The sequence below is a fragment of the Hyalella azteca genome, unplaced genomic scaffold, assembly GCF_000764305.2.
Source record: "Hyalella azteca isolate HAZT.00-mixed unplaced genomic scaffold, Hazt_2.0.2 contig7025, whole genome shotgun sequence".
Taxonomy (NCBI): Eukaryota; Metazoa; Arthropoda; class Malacostraca; order Amphipoda; family Hyalellidae; genus Hyalella; species Hyalella azteca.
The window spans coordinates 133,726-147,706 of NW_025937161.1; the positions used below are offsets into that span (position 1 = coordinate 133,726).

The 13,981-nt window shown below is 39.7% G+C and overlaps 1 non-coding gene across 1 annotated transcript; it reads left to right on the forward strand.

Annotated features, from left to right (window-relative positions):
- Positions 1-3,501: 3,501 nt before the first annotated feature.
- Positions 3,502-3,572, forward strand: Trnag-gcc. Its single transcript has one exon. It is a non-coding gene; the product is annotated as a tRNA-Gly (tRNA).
- Positions 3,573-13,981: the final 10,409 nt, after the last annotated feature.

Genomic DNA, 13,981 nt, shown 5'->3' on the forward strand with positions numbered 1-13,981 from the left:
CGAGCGCTGGTTTAGTGGTAACAGTAAGGTTCAGGGTAACTCATCAAGATGAAACCAAACACTCGTGTATTGCAGCACTCGACTATATTGACTTCTACAGAATACGGCGACTGAAGTGCAAATGGATGTAGCCAGTAATTATAACCGGGAGATGAAACGTTGGCTGCACCGACGAATTAAATACGAACTTCACTTGAACTGATGTTAGGGAATAGCATCAACTTAAACATATCAATAATTATAATTTTTGTGGTAATAATCATTCCATTTTGATTAAGAGCTTTCCGCATTGCCGGTTTTGCACACATCCGGGATTTATTCATCCATGTTTTAGATTCTAAAGAGAGGACAACACGGCACAATTAACGCATTGTACATATACCCGTTCTAGAAATATATGAGTGAAAACTCGGTGTTTTATATAAACTGAACCTCATGCATGAGTAATTTAGTGAGCTATAGAGTCACTGAGAGACGGAGTCGCCAAGCACTGACAATGAACTAGAATTTAAATGAATAAAAAATTAATAATTTCGATCATTTTGTGATAGGGTGATTCAATAGACAAATTTAAGGGTTAATAAATTACTGAGCCCGTAACAAAATAATTATGAACGATTCGTTCTGCAAATTTCCCAACGTAGGAAAGCAATTTTCGTCAATTACATCACGAAATTAGCTTTGTTTGCATTAAACTTCCAATAATTTAAAATATTTCATGAACTTAACTATTTCTATTTCTTATTTTTTGGCAGAATGCAAAGAAGCGGCATTGCTCTTTTGCGTTGATGTGTTCGGTATATCATTTAATCATAAGAATAATGTTTGCCATCTATAGAGGATGTGCTTAGCATTAACACATCTAATCATATCAGCACTGCATGCCATCTATGAAATGAAATTTGAATAAAACTTGCGGCATCATCCATGTTTTGATTATCATGTAAATAAATTCTTCCGGTCTAAGTAAATGATTCTTGTTCTTCATAATTAAGTCTCAAAAATAATAGTGTCGTCGAGGTACCGATGTTGAACAACCGTTTAATACGTCCATTTCAAAGATCATTCAACGCGCCTTGATCGATCAGCCGACGAACGGAACGGTTAGATCATTCAACGCGCCTTGATCGATCAGCCGACGAGCGAACGTTGCGATCATTCAACACGCATTGATAGATCTCCGATCATGCAGCTGAACGCGTCGTGTCAATAGCACGAGGAATTTGTCATGAATGAGAGCGAAGTATTTCAATAGCAGTTGTGCGTAACAAAGCAAAAAGAAGATGAAAATTTTCTCCCATCATGAATAGAACAGATCAACATATTGTAAATGCTATACCTATATGTAAACGCACAATTTTTAAAGAATCAAACTTCCCTTTTCTCGCCATTACACGAAATATAGGATATGACAAATAAGCGTGAGAGCAGGTAGCTTCATGATTTTAACATTGAGTTCCATAACGATAAAACCGTTATATAAAAGAACGATATACCGCATCTTATCACCGGCAGCAGCTGCTGAGGAACAGTACCTCAGCAGCTGCTGAGGAACAGCACCTCAGCACCTCGGTATCAGGAGCAGAGGAGAGATTGCACGCAGCAGCTGCAGCGCCTTTATCTCGCTATATCAAACAGCCAATAATTAGACCGCATTATGCAGATCATCAAATTACCACAAACACCCTCACAGTTAAATTAAAACAACCATGTAAGAGAGTCTGAAGTTTCGAATTGCGAAATTAAATTATAACAACTGTATTGCTGCTAACGAATGAGAAAAAATAATGTCGGTAATATTTTAAGAACCAGTAGAACGCGTCCATCGAAGAAAGTGCCGTTCGATATATTCAGTCTTAATATCTCGAAAAACTTCTCAATACGCAATTCAGAAACCTCTAAATTCTAAGCAAGTCGCAGCTAGGCTGGCAAAGAGAAATTACAATTGTCAAAATATACCAAGTAAAAGGGATAAAAAACTAGCAAACTGGCAATGAATTTTTTTAACCAGAGAAAAAACACTACGCAAATGTTGTATGCAAATTTAACATAAAATCTTTACATGTGCTAAGAAGGATCAAGTTTGCTAATGAGTTAAAATATTTATTAAATTCAAAAAGAAAATAAGCGGATGTCAGAGGCATAAAATATGCAAAGTACGACGTACCTCCTGCAAGAGGAACGGAGTGTGGAGATCTCGTGATAAGAACTGACGTGTTGCTGTCGGGGGGCATGACGATCAAGTATTCTATATCATGCGTGCATAATGACTTGCGCATGATGCCGGCTTATGCGTGATGTTGACTGATGCATGATGATACCAAACGCAAGATAATCATTTGTCAAGATGACACATGATGATACTAAACGCAATATATAACACAAGATATTTCATATCAATTGTACCTTATACAAGTGAACTATTCGAATTATGTTTTACTCGTACGGTTCGCACGAATGTGTCGCACTCAAATGCATGAATCTTTCGAATGGTTGTACTAAAATCATTCATACTAATGAATTTGCACTAAAATGAACCACTCGAATTATATTGTACTCAACGAATGATGCTTCGTCCAAATGAATCAATATAGTTATACATCTTAAAAAGAACAACGTGAGTAAACATCAAACAATTTGCGTAAACATCAAACAAAAGCAGTTTTTGTAGATAAATAAATTCAGCCTTACGTATACATCGAACTGTTGGTCATGAGAGACAGCCACAAACACTGGCGTTAATATCTGTCCTGTTAGCGTTTTAATAATACATCGTTGCAACGCAAAACATTATCTACCAATCGCATTTATTACTCTAATCTGGGAGGAAGAGATTCGAATGCAAAAGACAGCAAATTTTTTTGTCAACCTTGTGTGTAATTTTGCGCCATAGAACGGGACGCCCCAGTCCCGTTCTATGGGACATTTCCTCAGGGAAATGTCGACGGACGTTTTAAAACATTTCGCAAACCCGTTGATTTAATTAGTGGAATATTATAATTTAAGGACCAAACTGGCGTATCGACCAATCTAAAGCAAAATGGTCATGGAATGTCTTTTTAGTCATGCCGTTGTTGTGCATTACTCTTCCATATAGCAAAGCACAAATCTGCCACAGCAGAGCATCACTCTGCTACAGTTCAAGCAGCAGCACGGTAGAGCAGCAGCACGGCAGAGCAGCAGCACGGCAGAGCAGCAGCACAGCAGAGCAGCAGCACGGCAGAGCAGCAGCACAGCAGAGCAGCAGCACAATGAGCGATGTCTCTAATTAACGAACTCGAGACCAATCAACATCAGAGATGATCGCGGCTGAGAGGTCGATAACATGGCACTGTATGGCAGTTTAGTAACTCACAGTCATTTGTCTTGTTGTGAAGAGTGATAATAAATACAGTAAAAGTTTAATCATTTTTCAATGCAGGTATGGCTTGACACTATTTCATATTAAGTACAACTGAGGCCATTTCAGTTATAACCAGAACAAAGTCTCTCCATCTTCAAGCATTGGTGGTTCAGTGGTAGAATTCTCGCCTGCCACGCGGGAGGCCCGGGTTCAATTCCCGGCCAATGCAACCTTTTTAATCAACCTATATTCTTCCTCTCAAATACGTCAAATCCGGTTGTAATCCATTCAAATCAAATGCCTTGTTGATAAAATTTTGTTTTATAATAAATATGTATAATAGTCATTAGAGTTGTTATTTTTGTTTTCTTCCATCTCCCAGCGCTTGATAAAAATCTCTATTGGACGGGCCATGCACTCGTGCGTGCTGTTTTGTTTGAAGGTTTGTCGGTTCCAAGTCACCTTCTACGTTCACGGACGTGGGAGTTGCACTTGAAGATTCCGGCAGCGTTTGCCATTTGGAGCGGCGTCGACAGTGAGCCAATAGCCGCGCGCTGCTGTATTTGCCTCGCCAACATCGAATATCTGAACTTGTAACATCAGGATATAAATGCTACGTGCGATCAAACGCCGCACTCAATACAGCTTTAGCTCATGCTGCGTAATAACATAAAGCTTGCGTCAAAATTATGAACAAAAGAAGCCTGTCTCTGTATTGCCAAACAATTTGCTTTGCAAAGCTATGTTATTCTTGCAGATCATCGAGAAGTGCTGAGTAATTTATTTGCTCAAATATTAATTATATAAGTGCTGCGATAAACTATAGCAACGCTGATATTTCAAATAATAAGTTGTAATTGTTTCATTTCCTGCATACTGTTTCACTCGAGGAATTGATGCCTTGTTCACAAGAGTTCAACTTTCCAGCTACTAAGGTCAGGATTTGTGAAGTCGACGAATGTTGGCTAAAACTGTTTTTTTTTTTTTAATTCTCGCTCAAGCAGAATATACGTATTCTGGACATCTTGTTATGTTAGTAACATTCTTTCACTAAATGGTGCAAGGTTCAACAAACTCTGAAACAACTAACTTCCAATATCATTAACTGTTTATCTTCATGTACGTAGGATAGCGAATTAAAAAAAATTTTTTTGGTTTCACCCGACTGCGCAACCGACACGAACCGTGACGGTATCTATCAAATCGTTCTATAAATCTTGGTCAAATTTTAAACGCATCAACAATTGATTTCTCACATATGTGATGCAAGATAGTTACCAGCCAAAGAGGCAATAATACAAACGCCGTTAACTTTTTGTGCCTCTATATCTTTAGAACACGCAAGCTATTATCAAGTTTTATAACCCATTGACACGCATCACAAAGCTACCATAAAGTCTTCTCAAATCCGCTCAATGAAATATATAAACGCTAATCAGGTTTGATTCCCATTGACACGGCATAACGACCATTATAAGACACTTATGTTTAAATATTGCAATAATATTCATTTAACTTTACCCAATACGCAGATTTTGGGGAAATAATTCATCACAAGGCCAGCAAAATCGTGGTCCCAATAGCGATTAACTAAGCATTAAAATCTAAGAGCTTTCGATCGGAACAATTCGTGCTATCCGATATTGCCATCATAATAATATGTAAATCCCTAGTATTGACTAAATTTAACACACAATTAAAATATTTTGCATCAAATCAAATTTCATGTAACAATCTCCAATTAGATAAAATAGTCGACTATCAAAATTTATATTCATCACAATAATCCATAAAGTTAAATAGAATATATTACAAAAGCTTCCACATTAGCAGTCGCTCTAGAAGCAAGCTGGCTTTCGGCGATTGTCATGGAACATCGATCGGCCGTCAGAACGCGGGCATCGATATGGACGAGCCCAAAGCTGGAGATTCGAAGCGATAAGCTCATTACAGAAACAGGATCGAGATGCCAAATAAAGCTGGCACCGCCCTGCACAGACCCACTCTAAACTGCTGAACGATAAACATGAAGTATATAATCCACTTGATTAAATTGAGCAGCCAAGCAGCGCGTCACATTTGTTCAGAGCCAGCTATAGGGTTCAAACATTTGACTAAATTGATGAAGTAGCAATTCCTGCAATGTCAGTCTTGATGAATATTCATGTGGACCGAGTGGTTCAACTTACCCAGTCGTGAAAAACATTCATTTCCCCCGATAAAAATTCATACCATAAACTGAACTGAATTCAAACAAAAGACCAAAAACAAAGACTAAGAAAAATATTTTTGACAGAATTATACTGCATTGATTCAGAGTTGAAATGTCCGAGTCCGAGTTGAAATGAACAACAGTCCAAATTGACATAAAATGAAAAGTTACTCCAGTTTATCAAACTATGAAACCGCTATGAATCCGCTGGTCAAATTTATTTCCAAAGGTTGAAGAAAATTAATATAAGGAAGAATTCCACAGAAAAAAAATCCTTATGTTATTTATCTGATAAATAATGGTAATAGAAAAAATTAAACGCTGTCCTGCAGTATATCCCTCGGTTTATTTTTGTCCACTGCTACCCTGATGAACAAAGCGCGGCTCTCAGCCAACAAATTGGTCGGATTTTGTCGCGAGATCCGCGGACAAAATAAAGACGAGGAAATTTCCGCGCCTTCATACGCTGGGCTTCGAGGCGAGAAAGTCGCACTCCGCTAACGCCGTGGCCTCATCAGCAGATGGCACCTGCACACTAAGCTCGATATGGCACCTCCAATGAAGATTTTAAAGGATTACGAAAATGAACTTCAGAAAAAGTGTCAATCAAATCCAATGCATTATTATTCGGTAAAAAATAATTGGATGATGACCGTGGGTAATTTGGTCGCCATTGATTTTCCCTCAAAATTTTCGGCACGACGCACTAACCAATTAGTCGAACGAACAAAGAAACTAAAAAGATCTCACACTATATGCTTAGACATCGAGACACAAGCGCAAATAATTAAATACCTAAACAGATACGCTCATTAAACAAACGTACGGCCATTCATACATAACACTATTCATAATTAAGAACAACACGCGAGGGAACGCAATTAGAGCGTCGAGTGCTGAGCAGCGTCGCGCTAGTGCTACTTCAATTAACCGGATAGAAAAAATGTCAACCTCAGCATTGGTATAAAGAACTAGCAAAGCAAGGGCGCAGAATTTCTCATTCAAATATGAAGTGTTAAGAGTTGATACGCATGAAAACCGTCAACAGTTTCCGAGGTGTAAGCATTGTGAAGCACTGCCCCTCAAAGGCAACAATGTAAGCGTACAACGTCACAAATAACGAGCCACAATGCGCCACGGTATTGTGCCGCGATATCTCTGGAACACGCAAGCTATTATCAAATTTTATAACCCATTGACACGCAGCACAAGCAAAGCCACCACAAACTCTTCTCAAATCCGCTCAGTGAAGTAAACGCTAATCAGGTTTGATTTCCACTGACACGGCACAACGACCATTAAGACACTTATGTTTGAATATTGCAGTAATATTCATATCGCTTTAACAAATAGGCAGATTTTGGGGAAAATAATACTTCACGGGGTCAGCAAATCGCGGTCCCAATAGCGATTAACTTAAGCATTATATGAAGTGTTAAGAGTTGTTACGCATGAAAACAGTCAGCAGTTGCCGAGGTGTAAGCATTGTGAAGCACGGCCCCTCAAAGGCAACAATGTAAGCGTACAACGTCACAAATAACGAGCCACAATGCGCCTCGGTTGCGCCGAAGGACCAGTAAAAATTGAGCTGCAAAATATGTGCGCACACGAACTGAGGACAAATTACCACCATGGAACACAGTAAAGTCCTCCTAAGGAAGTAAAAAATTTCAATGTAAATTTACTAAATACCAGAATTTGTACTGGTATAAATTCGTTTTTTTACATCACGATCTTGCAACGGTCAATACAAACATCAATCACAAGCATTCGTGCTACCAAGAACTATCGAATCTATCTAGGCATTGAACGTGAAATATTTGCCACGAACTATACAACTTTCAAATGTATCAACTATAAGTGATACATTAAGCATCTTACAACCATACGATACGAACCATATTCTTCCAAATATATCAAGAACGTGATACATTTAAATCATCTATATTTCTGCATTGATCATNATTCAAGATTAACTATATGATATGAGCTACCTAACTTAAAAAAAATGAGCGCAATAATTATGCAACTATAGCAAGGTACTCCAACATTTCTCTTATTATTATCGCTATAGGACATTGGAACTAAATTAAAAACAAAAATGCTCGCTTCCATTTTCCACACCACAAAATTGAGAACACCGCAAACAGAAAAAGGATGAGGATACGAGGGAAACAGCGTAATACATCCTGCTCGGGCGTTCTGTTATTTTGATCCCGTCACAAATACCAGGATAATTGCTTCAAATCCCGGCCACGGGAAATCGAAGGATGCGCTTAATCTGCCACATTTTATTCCAGGCACAACCGACCGCTAAATTTGGAGCTTAAATAAACCTGGCATCGATCACGGATCAGACAGTGGCAGATGAAAGACATATTTTCATTTCATACTATAAAAATTTTAAAACCACAATTTCTATTTTTAGTTTATGGGCAACTGAAGAATTGTCCTTAAACTTAATTCTAAGTAGCACGAGCATTAAAAACATTAGTGTGTAGTGGTGATTAGGTAACGAAGAAAGACAGCAAGTTCGAAATTTCCAGCTGTGTAAACTGAAGATGGGAACATTGCAGGCGGAAGCTCCGGCCGCAGCGGCGGTATACAATGAATTTCAGAAGAGCCTCCATTTAAATGGAAATGCGGGCCACCAGGCGTGATTTGCACTTGAACGCTTGGCAACCTAAGGCAAACTGTGCTCAACATTTGCTGCCAAACATAAGGCCAAGTAAAAATTTTTGTAATAATTCGTACTTATGTTTTATTATTGTTTGCATAGTTCAAGGCAAGTCGTCTGGGCAAAAGTTGCACTCTAAGTTTTTTTTTGCACCGTAAAAAATTTTTGCGTAATAACTGAGAAAATTTTTCAAATATACATCCACTCAATGGGGCCATATGCTCAAATAATTACTTAATCGCATACAAACCAGTCAATTACCATTCAATTATTCATATATACCAAGTTCTAAACTGCGATTAACGATAGTGATTTCAAACAATTTATCTACTGACCGGTGAAGCAGTCCCAAATGAAGAAGATATTGGCAGTTGCGTCACTGAACTTCACAAAACCGCAAAGAAAACTCTCTTGAACAACACCGTCGGTATATCGGTGGCCAACTAAAGACCCATCGTGCACTATAGACAACGAAAGAATTTTTTCTGAGCATCATCGTCGGTTTATCGGTGGCCAACTAAAGGCCCATCATGAACTGGACAACGAAAGAATCTTTTCTGAGCATCACCGTCGGTTTATCGGTGGCCATCTAAGGGCCCATCGTGCACTAGACAACGATAGAATCTTTTCTGAGCATCACCGTCGGTTTATCGGTGGCCAACTAAAGGCCCATCATGAACTGGACAACGAAAGAATCTTTTCTGAGCATCACCGTCGGTTTATCGGTGGCCATCTAAAGACCCATCGTGCACTAGACAACGAAAGAATCTTTTCTGAACATCACCGTCGGTTTATCGTTGCCAGTATAAGTCCGACCATGCACTCGACCACAGAAGGAACGGACGTCCGGTCATTGCTACCTATGCTGCGCGCGAGCTGCCAGTCATCACAGCCGCCGGATAATGACTGGCCAAGTCACCTCGTCAGGAGCTACACCAGAACCACCCTCCACAGGATAAGGATCACAGAACGTAAAAATATTTACAGTTGAGTGTAAAACCGCACAAAATAATTACACCAGACGTAAATCAGAAAGTGACATGAAAGCGTCACAAGATATCACACACTGGAATAGCGTTTTAATAAAGCACCACTTGATTTCGCTCCGATCGGACGATAAATACCACGAATTCGAACCCAGAATGCATCAGAATTTATAACTTTCTATATTTATCAAGAATTTCTTAGTGTTTTTCCTTGAATTCAATTGAACAATGATAAAAACCCACCCGTTTCGACGTCAATAAAACAACTCTCATTAAGATGTGTTCTATATGTGTAGAAGTTTGCAACTTAACTCAGCACTACGCTGTGCAAACGTGCTCACTACTATTTAGTAAGTTATTGAGCTAATATTGAGTTATAGAGTAGGTTATTGCTATGAAATCGTGACTGCTGTAACGGTTATTCTAGTGTTCATTTTAGGCAATCAAACGGTCATTTGATTGCCAAAATAAAGCTTTTGCAGCTCAAAGTATTGCTAAAATGCACAACTACTTTAAAATTAAGCAAAAGTCTCAACTAAAATACAAGAGTAAAAAAAAGTCGAAAAAGCACGCAGCCTAAGTATATGCGAAATAAGGCAACGGAGCCAGTACATTAGCATGAAAACAACATTAAAGTAATAAGTGGATGGAAAAAGTCAGACAGGATGCGGGAAACGATGCTAGAGTATAAAGCGATGTTGGCAGAGATAAATTATTCTCACAATAGCGCTTGATTTGCGCTCTGTAACTGCCGGACCAGCTGAGCTCTGCGACACGGAGCACAATATCGACGGCGTGCAGACGAGATCTTGCCTGAGATACGTCACTCCATCACGTGGTCGTAAACGTGAGAACTGCGAGAAAATTTGCGTGCGTGCCAAAAATGCATCAATTGTGAGAATGAATTACAATTATTATTCTTAAATTATGGTGAACTGGATCATCACCATATAGGAACTGTAAATGGGATTGGGTAGTGATGTATGTGGGCACACATGAAGATTTTCATTGAAGGAGGGATATCGATAGTTGAAAGTTCAACCAATTTAAATAATCAACTAATATCAATAATATATCATTAATTACGTTGATGGTTCCGAATTTACATTGAAAACTCTTGTGATTACAAAGTGTGGTAGATACAAAACGCCAGTCCAGTGATACGAACACTTAAAAAACTCAAAACACTTAATCGGGCACACTTTGACTACGGCGAGTGAATAATTCACACGTAAAAACGTTGACGTGTGTTATAAAATATAGAAAGAATGAAAGATAACATGGTCATGAATGATTATGAAAGTAATTAAACCATATTTTTCATTCCTGGAAGCCTCGTTAACACCAGCACTAATCTTTGTAGTTCATAAAACTGTAATCACGAGCACCAAAATGAAAGCAGAGAAAACGCGCGTTCACTGGAACATTTGGGCAGCCATCGATGTGCATGTATACCTAGCGTAGTAAATGTTCAACACAAACGCTCATAAAAAGAAGCTTTCACGCAAATGAGTGCGTGTAACGATTACCAGCGTTAGGCCTTTGATAACGACGTCTATAGGAGCTACAGCCCCTGCATGAGCAGGCTTGAGAGCAGCCGCGCAGCGCCCCAAAGATTGTGCCTTCACAGCCGTCAGAGTCGCGGCTGTGAAGGCGAGGCTTCAAAAGCTGCACCACTTTGATAATCTGCCATGTCCAATCATTTCAAGTAAATGTGAAACGTTTAAACCTATAATAATATCGATGACATGAAAAGTAATAGACATCACTGTAATAGACATCAATTCACAAAATGCAGGGTTTAATTTATTATACAACGGCAAAAGACAGATTAAAATTTCTATGGCTACAGCGGAAATTTTAAAATTTTTTAATTCAGGGAAGCCAGCCTCATCAAACTATATAGAGGAACGTTTATTAGACACTGTTTAAAAAATCATCAACAATTTCTGAGAACATTTCATCGATCAGAATCTGCGACCATGGAACTTTTTAAAGCGATCGGTTTATAAATGCGCAAGACAAGCTACGGAAGCGCTCAAGAAGCTACACAGAATTCCGCTTTTGAGTTACAGTCACCTTAACTGCTCGGGGTTTCAGCTTATAATTGGCAATATCGCGTAGGGAGGTTGCAGTCAGGGCGGGGAAATTTGAACGGAGCGGGAATCGCATTTCCCCACGCAGAGCCTCACGTAACAACGAAGGGATAAGATCTTCCCCTCTGAATCGATCCCCAAGGATGGATGAGGGAAAAAGAGCGAGAGGGAAAAAGAGGGAGTCGGAAAGTGCGATAGCACGGATACGCAGGTATCTAGGATACCGCGGCTCAAGCAATGATCATAAAAGGGGAAGCCTGAAACGAAGCGCGTTGTTCCGCAGCTCATAGAAGGAGGAGAAGGAATACTTGGCCGGTCGTAAAGGAAGGAAAGTTGAGAGGCGCAGTCACGAGTTCGGAGGTGTCGAGTGCAAATTACGTAGACGGAAAGCAGCTCGTATGACGTTGAACTCTCTTTAATATTGTGTTATCAGTCATAAAATGCACGAAGTTGCAACCAGCTAGTGTACTGTATAAAGTTAGACGCTGCCTGCTCTGCGCGTTATAATTGGCCTTCAGAGCCATCACTACATATAACGTCAATTTAAGCAAAGATAGAAGAGCATGCAAGACGACGCATAAGATAAAATAGTACTAATTAAAAACTATTCCCACTTCAATATTTTTGAAGAATCCGAAATTGATACCAAATTTAATATTAGAGGGAAATAGCGATATTCCGGCGGCCTAATTTCGTGGTGCCTATATACCGCTTTCATGTCGCTGCGGGCCACATACCCTCGGTACATCACCGTCTCAAATCTCGGCAGGACAGACCTGGGCAATACGAAGCCTGAGCTGCAGGAATCTGTTGAAGACGGAATAGGAGCGAGCATGACGGGTCTCCCCAGGGCCTGGGTCTCGCATGTCCAGTTATTGAGTGGGAGCGTAGCCAATATACAGCATAATGGCGCCTACATCTCGCCAGCTGTGCACGGGTCTTCAATAGGGGGATGCACACATTCGCAAACACACCACCGCAGTCATGACATCCCACGCTACTACTATATTTCATCTTCATAAGGTAAATATAGCAGAAATTATACACGCCGAAAGTGAGAATAATTCAATTGATAAAAGTATTTCAGAATAGTTCGCAAATAATTATTTAAGCAAGGAAATTACGTATTATTGAGCGACATCTACATCCTGCGATATAAAAGTTCGAATTGTGATGCAAAGGTCTCCAAAAGCAGGCAAAAACCTTTACAGGATGGACGAAGCCTTCATCGCAAGACCAAATCCCCCATCGTATGGCCAAAACCTCAATCACGAGGCCAAATGTTTCAATACGATAATAAGCAATCAACATGAGCCTAACTCATCATTCGCATAACAAGGGCTAGAAATGAAGTGAGACGAGACAGGATCAAGGGACCAGAAGGCTGACTCACACACGAGGCCAATTGATGGGAAAGACCCCGGCAATTCATCCTGCAGCGGACCGCCCCCCACAAAGCAGGGCTGCTCCATCTGTCAGGAGCTCTCACAGCCGCACCCATAACGACACCCTCACACGCTAGGCCCTCACCCACACACGCCCGACCTGCGCAGGCGCTGGTGGCCATTATGCTGCTTTCAACATAAATTATACATAAATTATGAAAAGTTTACGTATATGAAAGCGGGCCTTGATACTAGCCAATCGTGATCGTCGTCGTGTGCTCGGTGTCATTTCGGAATTATTGATTGATTGGATAATTAATGCTACGGTGTTCGGAAAGTCTCATACAATTTTAGGATTACCAAACCAGGTAGTATGTAAATTGCTGGATTACAGACAACGAATTCATTTCGACGACTTTGACATCAATGGTCAAAATTGCTGGATCCAGTGTGCCCCGCACAATAGACGTGGTCACCTATTCGAACAACGCAAAATTATCCTTTTTAAGAAATAACTCGTCCAATAGAAGCAGGGTCATGACGGTAAGCAGATCTGCCGTCTATAATAGAGCAACATCTTCGGTCAGTGCAAGATTAACTTCCTATCGTTTTTAGAACAGACGACTAGGGTAAAATGCACCAAGTTAAGCACCATATGAAACCGAGTCACTTTCAATTTTATTATTGAAAAGAAAATCGCGCAGGTCAAAGTAGGATTATAGGAGAAGTAAAGTTAAGAAAATATCCGAGAGTGTTACAAGTTCGTTAAGCATAAAAAATTACGCAAAAAAACTCTAAGCCAATCAAATAGAAACGTTAAGCAATCAGTTACTTTAATCGAATTTCTGCGGGGATATTGAGAGTCAGAATGAACATTAATAACAGCCTAGCAAACTCATATCAACAATTAATCACTAACTCGTATATTTAACACGAAAGTTCCATAGTTTTAACTAAAACTGCAAATCAACAAACCTGAAGATTGCTAAATTTAAATGAACACGAACGATTATTTTATACACATCATATGTAGCGCAGGCTGCTAATAAAATTAATTTTGAAACACGAGGAGCTCGATGACCCACTTTTCTGCCGGTCTCGACTGATAAATCCTGCAAATCCATTAACTAATTCGGCCGAGTTGAGGCCAATTCCCAATAAAATGAGAGCTGACGCAGCGAAGTATTTTATGGAAGCGTCGAGGCGAGTCTCAGGGATTTTGGGACGTAATAAGGCACGCAATCTGTCCGCTGATGGGAGAACAATCAGTCGCGTAATGAGC